General features: G+C 32.3%; 1 protein-coding gene and 1 long non-coding RNA gene across 3 annotated transcripts in view; one reads left to right on the forward strand and one right to left on the reverse strand.

The window, feature by feature from the left end:
• The window catches only part of dipk2ab (divergent protein kinase domain 2Ab), a 60,270-nt gene extending 50,253 nt beyond the window's left edge, over positions 1–10,017 (reverse strand). The window contains exon 1 of the mRNA XM_005162483.6: positions 9,625–10,017. The gene's annotated coding sequence lies outside the window, so the exon portion shown is untranslated. The remainder of the gene's footprint in view (positions 1–9,624) is intronic.
• The window catches only part of LOC141380813 (uncharacterized), a 32,358-nt gene that overhangs the window by 11,368 nt on the left and 10,607 nt on the right, over positions 1–10,383 (forward strand). The window lies entirely within an intron of this gene.

Raw genomic sequence — 10,383 nt, forward strand, 5'->3', positions numbered from 1 at the left:
GAATAAACTGAATAAAAGTCAAGATGAAAGCATGGAGGCAGCGGTTTTTATATTTATGTAGAAAAAAAATATTATTGTAAAATTTTAATCCTTACATTTTTTTCATTATGTAAAGATATTAGTGTATTGCTGTACATCCTGTTTGTACTTAGCAATGTGTAAACATTTGAACCTGCATAGGTGTATAACTAACGCGCTCTGCACTGGACTTTAAAGCAGCTTTTAGTTATTTAAATAATGTGGTTTATTTCAGTTCCTCAAAATATCAACGCACCAACAATGCGCCTTAACACACCTCCTTCTTAGACCAGCACACATTATGAGTGCACATATGGACACAAATGGATTTGTTATTTAAACAACTTGGCGTAAAATGTGTAAGTTAGGGTTGCGCCTGTCTGAAAATAGCAACAAATCACGCCATGCACATCTTGTGCCTTATTGCGCTGAGTGTATGAGGGCCCTAAAAGTCTGATTCATTTACAACATTTAATTGTAACATTTAATTTCAGTTGGCTTTATTTGCAGCTCCGCAGTAAAACAAAGAAACACGTTATGTTACGTTTAAATCAAAATAACGATCTCAATCAAAAGCATTCACTTCAACCTCCACTCCATCATTCGTGCAGTCTTTTCAGATGGGATGTGGGCCAAATCAAGGGTTACCATGGGCCAACATTGGGCATCTCTGCACTATATCAACGTAATATGCATTATGCAATACTTGGAATATACATTTACAAATTTACAAATAACATTAAAACCATTTTACAAGAACATTTACACTCTACCTCATCTGTGTCAAAGTTTATAATTAGTAATTTACTTAATAGACAATTTTGAGGGATGTAAACAATAACAACGGTCCAAATGTATTTCCTGTTTTACACTTTTCATTTTCATGGCGTACGAGAATCCCAAAATGTTAATAAATAATTGAAAAATAATGTTATGACAGCTGTTTTATTGTTAAACAACGTTAAAACAATGATATGATTGAGTCACCTCTTGTCACTGTTATAAAATAGTTTGACGACAAGCAGGAAATGTTCATGGGCCAATGACATCCCCACATAGAAACGGTTTATAATGGACATGATTAGACAGTTATCTTATCATCAAATTACAGAATCTAAATAAACTTAAGAATGAAAAAGTATTTCTCCCTTGAAAGCGTTTATGCCTATTTGCATTATTATGGTGTTGTATAATCATTATATAATCAGTTATAGCATAAAATGATCTCGAAAAGACCATATTATTGATAATAGCAACAATTTCTCTTACAATATATCACACAACAAAAATGATCTATCTTGAAAGGCATATTTCTTTCTTTTTAAACCCGTTTTCTCTCCTGGACCCATTCTGGTATTGAATTACTTCTTTTATTTCATAATAAAATTAATACCAAGTTGAAAATATCCCTCCTATATATTTTAGAATTATTATTAAACACCCAGTTTCTTTCCAAAGGAAAATCAATGTATGATTGTGCAAGAATGTGATTGCAAATGCCATTGTGTGTTACCCGAAGCGTAGTGTCACAATACTTCATGCCTTAACTTGCAGAAGGAGGCATGCGGTTGATCTTTAAACAGATGTTGAGGCAGATAAAATATCTGATTCAAAATGTTACTGATTAAAACGTCACTTCCATAAATCCTTGACTTGGTACATCCAGTTGGACTTAGTGAAATAACTCAAAATAAAAATGTAATCAAAATGCTGAGGTTGCTTTGCAGTGATTTTAACATTTAAATATTTCAGTAATATTGCAGCATTAAGAAACTCAAGTGTAATGTTACTAAACATTTGGAACAGGTTGAAACTGGATAAGATGGCGGTTTATTCCGCTGAGGCCGTGTTCATTCAGAAAATAAATGAATGAATAATACAATACAATACAATGCAATGCAATGCAATGCAATGCAATGCAATGCAATGCAATATAATAAAATATAATATAATATAATGATAAATCACTCACAAATAAGATCTATAACATTTATAGAATTTCCATTTCATGAAAATGTTTAAAGATGTTTAGTCAGTGCACTAAACACATTCACATTCATTTAAGAACAATCAAATAATTCGATTTATTGAATAGACTTATTGAACGTCGCTAAAAGAACGAGGATTATAATGTAAACACTCTCAGCACAAGTTTGAGACGTTATAGTGTATTAAACAATAGCATATTCAATCATTTATAATAAAATAAAATATATGGATAAATCATTTACAAATAAAATCAATAACACTTACAAAATTAACATTTCATGAAACTAAAATTTATTTCATGTGCTCAACCCATTTAACAATCATTTTAGACTCTCGGTTCAAGTTTGAGAACTTAAAGTGCATTAAAATAACAATATGATTAATTCACTTATAATATAATATAATATAATATTCATTCATTCATTTTCTTTTTGGCATAATCCCTTTATTAATTAGTGTTCGCCACAGCGGAATGAACCGCTAACTTATCCAGCATGTATTTTACACAGCGGATGCCCTTCCAGCTGCATTCCATCTCTGGGAAATATAATATAATATAATATAATATAATATAATATAATATAATATAATATAATATAATATAATATAATATGATATAATATAATATAATATAATATAATATAATATAATATAATATAATATAATACAATACAATACAATACAATATAATATAATATAATATAATATAATATAATATAATATAATATAATATAATATAATATAATATAATATAATATAATATAATATTCATTTTCTTTTTGGCTTAATCCCTTTATTAATCCGGGGTCGCCACAGCGGAATGAACCTCCAGCTTATCCAGCATATATTTTACAGAGCTGATGCCCTTCCACCTGCAACCCATCTCTGGGAAAATAATGTAATATAATGATAAATATTCACATTCTTCAGCAAAAGGTTGAGCATTAGAATTGAAACATTTTCAGCTCAAGTTTGAGACCTTATTGTGTATATTTTACACAAACTTTATTCCCCATTACATTAAGCATTTCACAATGGCCTTGTCATTAGCTTTTCACAAGCGGAGCTGCAGGCGCTCGGGTGAAGAACTGCAGTTGCCAAGGTTATCGACTGCAGGAGTCAATAATGTTTGATCACAAAAACAGTCATCCACAACTGCGCCGCCTCAGTCCGGCAACCCGCGCAGACAGTGATGAATGGAAACAAATTTTCTTTCGCATGCTAACAAATAAAAAACCACTCTAAATTACTGATTAACCGCATTCCCATTCACAACTGACACCTGAATCTTAACCTCAATGAAGCAGTCACTATGTCTCTAAAAAGCTTTCCTTTTTCCGATATTCTTGCTCCAAGAGAAAAGAACACAAATCCCAGTGTAAGCGAGTCCTTTAGGCAAATGAGTGCATTGTAGAGAGACAATCCAGCAAATGCTTCAGTTAAATCCGACACAATGTTCGCTTTGTTTTGGCAATATGCAACCAGACGTTCTTTCTGTCAGCGCCAACATGATGTCTTAACTTCATTAGAGGAGAAAGTCGCATTTATCAACTTCACAGAATTCACAGCTTGGACTGCCAAGATAGCAACAAAACAATAATAATAAGGCTTGATGTCTTTGTTTTTCCAAACTAGTGGGGGTTACGCCAGATGCGTATCTTGAAAAATAAGGCTTCATAAAATGTCAACACCTGATGTGGGGCTTGATATTGCGAGCTGCCGTTTTATCATACAGGTGTGCGTTTCTCGATTACAGTCTGTGTTCTGACAAATGAAGGATTAGGTTGCAGAACAACTTCTCAAATGGAGGGGCTTTGGCAGCACGAGCAAGGTCTGTTTTTTTTAAAGCAAAACCGTGTGGTGTTATATTAAAGATTAAAGAATAGTAATTGAGTAATAGTTGAGGGATAGTTCATACATTAATGAACATTCTGTCATCATTTACTGACTATTTTACTTGTTTCAGTTTTTAAAGCAAAATCATGTAGTGTTGTTATAAAGAATAGTAATTGAGTACTTGAAAACCATTTTAACCCCTTCAGACCTGAATTATGTTCCAAATTTCAGAAAAATGGGATGTCATGTGATGTCCATTGTAATGGACGCAGGGTCTGAAGGGGTTAAAGGCTCAAAAATGAATATGTTGTCATCATTTACACACTATTTTACTTGTTTCAATCCTTTATTAAAGCAAAACCATGTGCCGGTATTATAAAGAATAGCAATTGAGTGCTTAAAAACAATAATACAGGGATAGTTCATCCAAAAATGAACATGCTGTCATCATTTACTCACATTTAACTTGTTTCAACGTTTTTAAAGCAAAACCATGTGCTGTTATTATGAAGAATAGTAATTGAGTACTTGGAAAAAAAATAGTAAAAGGAGAGTTCATCTAAAGATTAATATTAAGTCATTCTTTCCTCCCTATTTTACTTGTTTCAAACCTTTTTTAAAGCATAATCATGTGGTGTTTTTATAAAGAATAGTAATTTGAGTTCTTGAAAAACATTATTAATTGCATAGTTCACCCAAAATAAATATTCTGTCATCCTTTACTCACTAATTTACTTGTTTCAACCCTTCTTTTAAAGCAAAACCATGTGATGTTAAGAATAGTAAATGAGTACTTGAAAAACAATATTAAATGGACACCTCATCCAAAAATGAATATTCTGTCATAATTTACTTACTATTTTACTTGTTTCAACCCTTTTTTAAAGCAAAACCATGAGCTGTTATTATGAAGAATAGTAATTGAGTACTTGGGAAAAAAATACTAAAAGGATAGTTCACCTAAAGATTAATATCATGTCATTATTTCCTCCCTATTTTACTTGTTTTATACTTTTTATAAAGCATAATCATGTAGTGTTATTATGAAGAATAGCAACCGAGTACTTGAAAAACATTATTTAAGGCATAGTTCACCCAAAAATGAATATTCTGTCATCTTTTACTCACTACTTTACTTGTTTCAACCCTTTTTTAAAGCAACACCATGTGCTGTTATTATAAAGAATAGTAACTTAGTATTTGAAAAAAAAATATTAAAGAGATAGTTCACCCAAAAATGAATATTCTGTCATTATTTACTCAATATTTTACTTGTTTCAACCCTTTTTTAAATCAAAACCATATACTGTAATTATAAATAGTAACTTGAAACAATATGAAAGGGATAGTTCATCCAAAAATGAATATTCTGTCTTTAATTATTGACCATTTTACTTGTTTCAACCCTTTTTTTAAAGCATTATAATGTGGTGTTATTACAAATAATAATAACTGAGTGCTTGAAAAAAATACTAAAGGGTTCATGCAAAAATAAACATTCACTATTTTACTTGTTTTAACCCTTTTTAAAGCAAAACTATGTGCTGTTATCATAAAGAATAGTAATTGAGTATTTCAAAAACACTATTAAAGGGATAGTTCACCAAAAAAATAAACACGCTGTCATTATTTATTCATCATTTTACGTGTTTCGAACCTTTATGAGCACTCAAAAACTATTTTGTAATGCTTGTACAAACTACTTATTTAAAATAAGCTGAATCAACACAATTACTGAGTGTTTTTTTTAGATGCCATCAACTTAGATGTTTTATACTCAATCCACTTACATTTGTAAAAGCAATTAAGTGAACTTAATTCATTTGTGCTGAGACAGCATGAATGAATAGTGTGGAACCCTGCACTTCTGTTTTACAGTGAGCTTCTTCTGTTAAATACAAAATAATTTGTTTTGAAGAATGCTGGAATAACTGACTTCCATAATATTCATTTTTCCAATACTGTGGAAGTCAGTGGTTACAGGTTTTCAGCCTTCTTCAAAATATCGTCTTTAGTGTTCAATAAATGAAAGGCACTCATGTCGATTTGAAACCACTTGAGAGAGAATTCAATATTTTGCTGCTTGTTCCAACTACTTTTATAAAATGAGCTGCATAAACACAATTATTGAGGGGTTGTTTTGGGACAACTTGTGCACAATTTGCACAATAGGTGCACAGTATGTTCACAATTCATTTGTGTTGAGACAACATGTGAAACCCAGCATTTTGTTTACAGAGAGTGACTTTCTTCTGTTAAACACAAAAGAAGATATTTTGAAGAATGCTGAAAAGGCAGACTTCCATAGTATTTGTGTGTCCTACTGTGGAAGTCAACAGCTACAGGTTTTCAGCTTCCTTCAAAATATCTTCTTTAGTGTTCAACAGGAAAAGAACACTCATGTAGATTTGGAACCACTTGAGGAAGAGTACACTCAAACAAAATATGTTGTTGTTTGTTCAAATTACTTATTTAAAATGAGCTGAATAAACACAATTATCGGGTTTTTTGGCAGCAACTTAATTGTATTAACAAACTTAAGTTGAATGAACAAAAAACAATTAAGTTTTATGGTCCTGAAAACCTAATATTTACACAACATCAAAACTGCATTTTGATTGTCAGCCATGTTTAATAACATCATGTGAACGTTTTCAGTTAAAAACAAATCACACTGTAAGATCATCAAGAAGAGAAACAGCAATTTGGATGCCTTCACTCAATAAAAAAATGATGTTTGCTGTTTGTTTAAACTGCTTATTTAAAACGAGCTGAAACAACATAATTTGTTTGGAATCAACTTATTTTTTTTAAGTTTAACCCACTTTAATATGTAAAAACTAATAAGCTAACTTAATTCCATGTTGTTCCAACCCAAATCGATTACATGGAACCCAGCATTTTTAACCGTGTCCATACTTTTACAGTCACTGTGAACAGAATAGACACACAACACTTGCACCCGCATATCTGAAAAGTCTCAGCTTGATCAATAACTATAGGGTGTTAATGCTTAGCAAATCACATTATAATCCCGAGATGTTTCAGACTGCTCTGAGGTCAGCAGCTGAATCCTATCATGTTATTTCAAGTGTCAGATCAGTGCCAAGAAATCCGAAACCTACTTGACGATCTCCTGAGCTGTGCTGTTTCTGAATACAAGATGAGAGCAAGACATGATCAGTTCGTCTGGGTTATAATCAGTCTTTTCAATTAGGCTCAGATTTTTACTTATACAGCTTAGATATGGTTAAAGTGTAGAAACTTTTTTGACACGTGTAACTAGTTTTACTACAAATACTACGGCTGAACAACTGATAATGGGTCAAAATCATGGTTGATTTGTGTTTACTAAGGTTAAACTAGAAGATGAGAGGTATAAGATGTAATGCATCAGTTTGTCTCGGTTATAACATGTATTTTGAACAAGTATTAGACTTACTTGATTTACATATCCATATCAGATATGGTTTTATTATAGTAAAAGTGTCAAAACGGTGTATTTTTATAGATACATAGATTACCCTTAGTTTTTACTACAAATGGTATGGTTAAACTATTCATAACGTGGTAAAACAATGGTTGATTTGAGGTAAAGTGGGTTTTATATTGGCATATTCATTCATTTTTGAACAGTCACACGGTTCCCATATTGTTTACCAAGCTACTTTGAACATTCGGTCCTAAATACGATGCAATAATGACTTCAAAACAATATCAGCACTATTTAATTGACTGTAAACAATGCTGTACTTTGATAGTCATTGGCTGCTAATATGATTTCCTAATATATTTTCTGAAATTATTAAAATAGGGAAAAGACATTGAGGTAAAGGTGGTTTTATATTCGCACATTCGTTCAGTGACATGCTCCCTTTATTATTAACCGTGGTACTTAATATTCACTGAACATTCAGTCTGAAATTATGTAACGTACCTTAAGTATGACTTTAAAAGAACATTAGCACAATTTAATTGACTGTGAACAACGTTATACTTTGATAGTCATTGATTGCTAATATGATTTCACTATTTAGAATTTGCATTGAATGCTATTCTGCCAAGAAATCTGAAACCTACTTGACGATCTCCCGAGCTCTGCTGTTTCTGAATACAACATGAGAGCAAGACATGGTACAGTACATCAGTTTATAACCTGTCTTTTCAATTAGACTCAGAGCTTTACTTATACATTTCAGATATGGTTAAAGAGTATAAACATTTTTTTTGGCACAGATTGCCAGTTGTGTAACCAGTTTTACTACAAATACTATGGAAGTTGCAAAATCATGGTTGATTTGTGATTCAAAAGGTTAAAGACAAGGCAAGACATGATATATCAATTTGTCCGGGTTACAACATGTATTTTGAACAAGTATTAGACCTGACTTAGATTTACACATCCACATCCGATGTGTTTTATTATAGAAAAAGTGTCAAAACTGTGTTTTTTTTAGATACATTAGCATTTGTTTTTACTACAAATAGTATGGTTAAACTATGTAACGAAGTAAAATGGTTAAGTTATTGAGATAAAGCTTGTTTTAATATTAACACACTGGTTCATTTCAGAACAGTGACACGGTCCCCGTATTGTTTACCATGCTACTTTGAATATTCAGTCTGAAATTCCATGCAAGTGTGACTTAAAAACAACATTAGCATTTAATTATCTGTGAACAATGTTGTACTTTGATAGTCTAATATGATTACTGAATATATTTTCTAAAGTACTGACATTTATAGGGAAAAGTCATTGAGGTAAAGGTGGTTTTATATCCGCACATTCATCCAGTGACATGCTCCCTTTGTTATTTACCATGGTACTTTGAATATTCAGTCTTAAGTCATGTAATTTACCTTAAGTATGACTTTAAAACAACATTAGCGCAATTTTATTGACAGTGAACAATGTTGTACTTTTATAGTCATTGATTGATAATATGATTTCACTATTTAAAATTGCCAATGAATACTTTTCTGACATTATATTATTATTAAGGAGAAAGTATGTAAATATGTGAATATATAAAACCAACTTTTCCTCAATGGTTTATTTGTGGTGACAAAAGGTAAATTGAGGTAAAGTTGGTTTAATATTCACAAATTCTGACTTTCTCTTTAATAAAAAGTTTCATAAAAGTATTCTTTGCGAATTCTAAATAGTGAAATCATGACGACTTTCAAATTGCAACATTGTTTACAGTCAATTAAATGGTGCTAATGTTGTTTTGAAGTTATACATTACCTGATTTCAGACTGAATATTCAAAGTACCACGGTAAAACATAGTGGGAGCATGTCACTGAACGAATGTGCGAATATAAAACCATCTTTACCCCAATAAAAGGTAAAACTATAAAAGCAAATAACCTTCTTTATCTATAGTAAAACCTTGGGGTATCTTTATGAATATTCATTCTTCATAACAATAACATGAGAAATTTTACTACGCTCTATTGGTCCCCAAAATCCTACTAAGTTTGATGACTTTCCAGACGTTAGATTGACAAATAAAGCGTATAGAAATAATAATCTTGACATAACATTCTTTTCTTCGACTTGTAGTAAACATTAAATACACAAACTGAATCATAAATGAACAAAGTGCGCTGTATTATACATTAATTTTTTGTGTTTACCATTACCTACTGGTAGAAAATGTCCAACAACAGAATTTGAAACTACCATTACAACTAAAGGAGCGACGACCGAACATGCACTGTCTGGAAATAGACCTTTCAAAGGGAAGCTGAATAGAGTAAAAGAGGCTCCAACAAACCTGCGAGAGTTTCTTCAGTCAGTCCTGCAGGAGTGAGGAGTCTCTGGGTCGGCTACTCGGAGTCATTGTTCAGGCTGGAGCTCTCAGTGCTGTTACTCTGTAGCGCTCCGATAAAGGAAACACGAGAAACATTGTATCCCAGACGCACATCAGACAAACTCAGATGCTCTTTCCATTAGGAGATCAGCCAGTTAGCGACCTAGCCGGAGACATGAACAGTGCTCAAGCATCTGATTCGGTCAAATAAATAGGTGCACGATTCTGGACTCTTCCTCTAATCCCGATTTATGGAGAGCTGGAGTTTGATCAAGCGCGGTCTCCACACACACTGCCGCTGATCTCCAGCACTAACAACGATCCACAGCGACCGACGCTTCCCAACACAGAGCCGTCGGTGTTTACGACGTCCTTCACCGCTTTACGTTATTGGTTTGAGGGCGTTGTCATGGCGCCCGCTCCCCGCCTCCCGTTACACGCAGCGCTGTCCTCGTTTTTTTAGGATGGGTGAATAAAGCTCGGGTCTAGTGTGAATTATAGAATAAACAAACGACATGTAATCAAATTATAGCTATATAAATAAAAACACACAATTAAAGGACAATAATATTATTTATGTATGTATTATTCAGATGGAGAAGGTTAATTTGTGTATTTTAGAGAAAAGAAAGAAAGAGAGAATAAATATTAATAATAATAATTTGACATTGAAACATCAAAATCATTTGTTTAGTGACTCATTGGAATAATCAGTAATTACTA

This window comes from Danio rerio, chromosome 24, assembly GCF_049306965.1.
Source record: "Danio rerio strain Tuebingen ecotype United States chromosome 24, GRCz12tu, whole genome shotgun sequence".
Taxonomy (NCBI): Eukaryota; Metazoa; Chordata; class Actinopteri; order Cypriniformes; family Danionidae; genus Danio; species Danio rerio.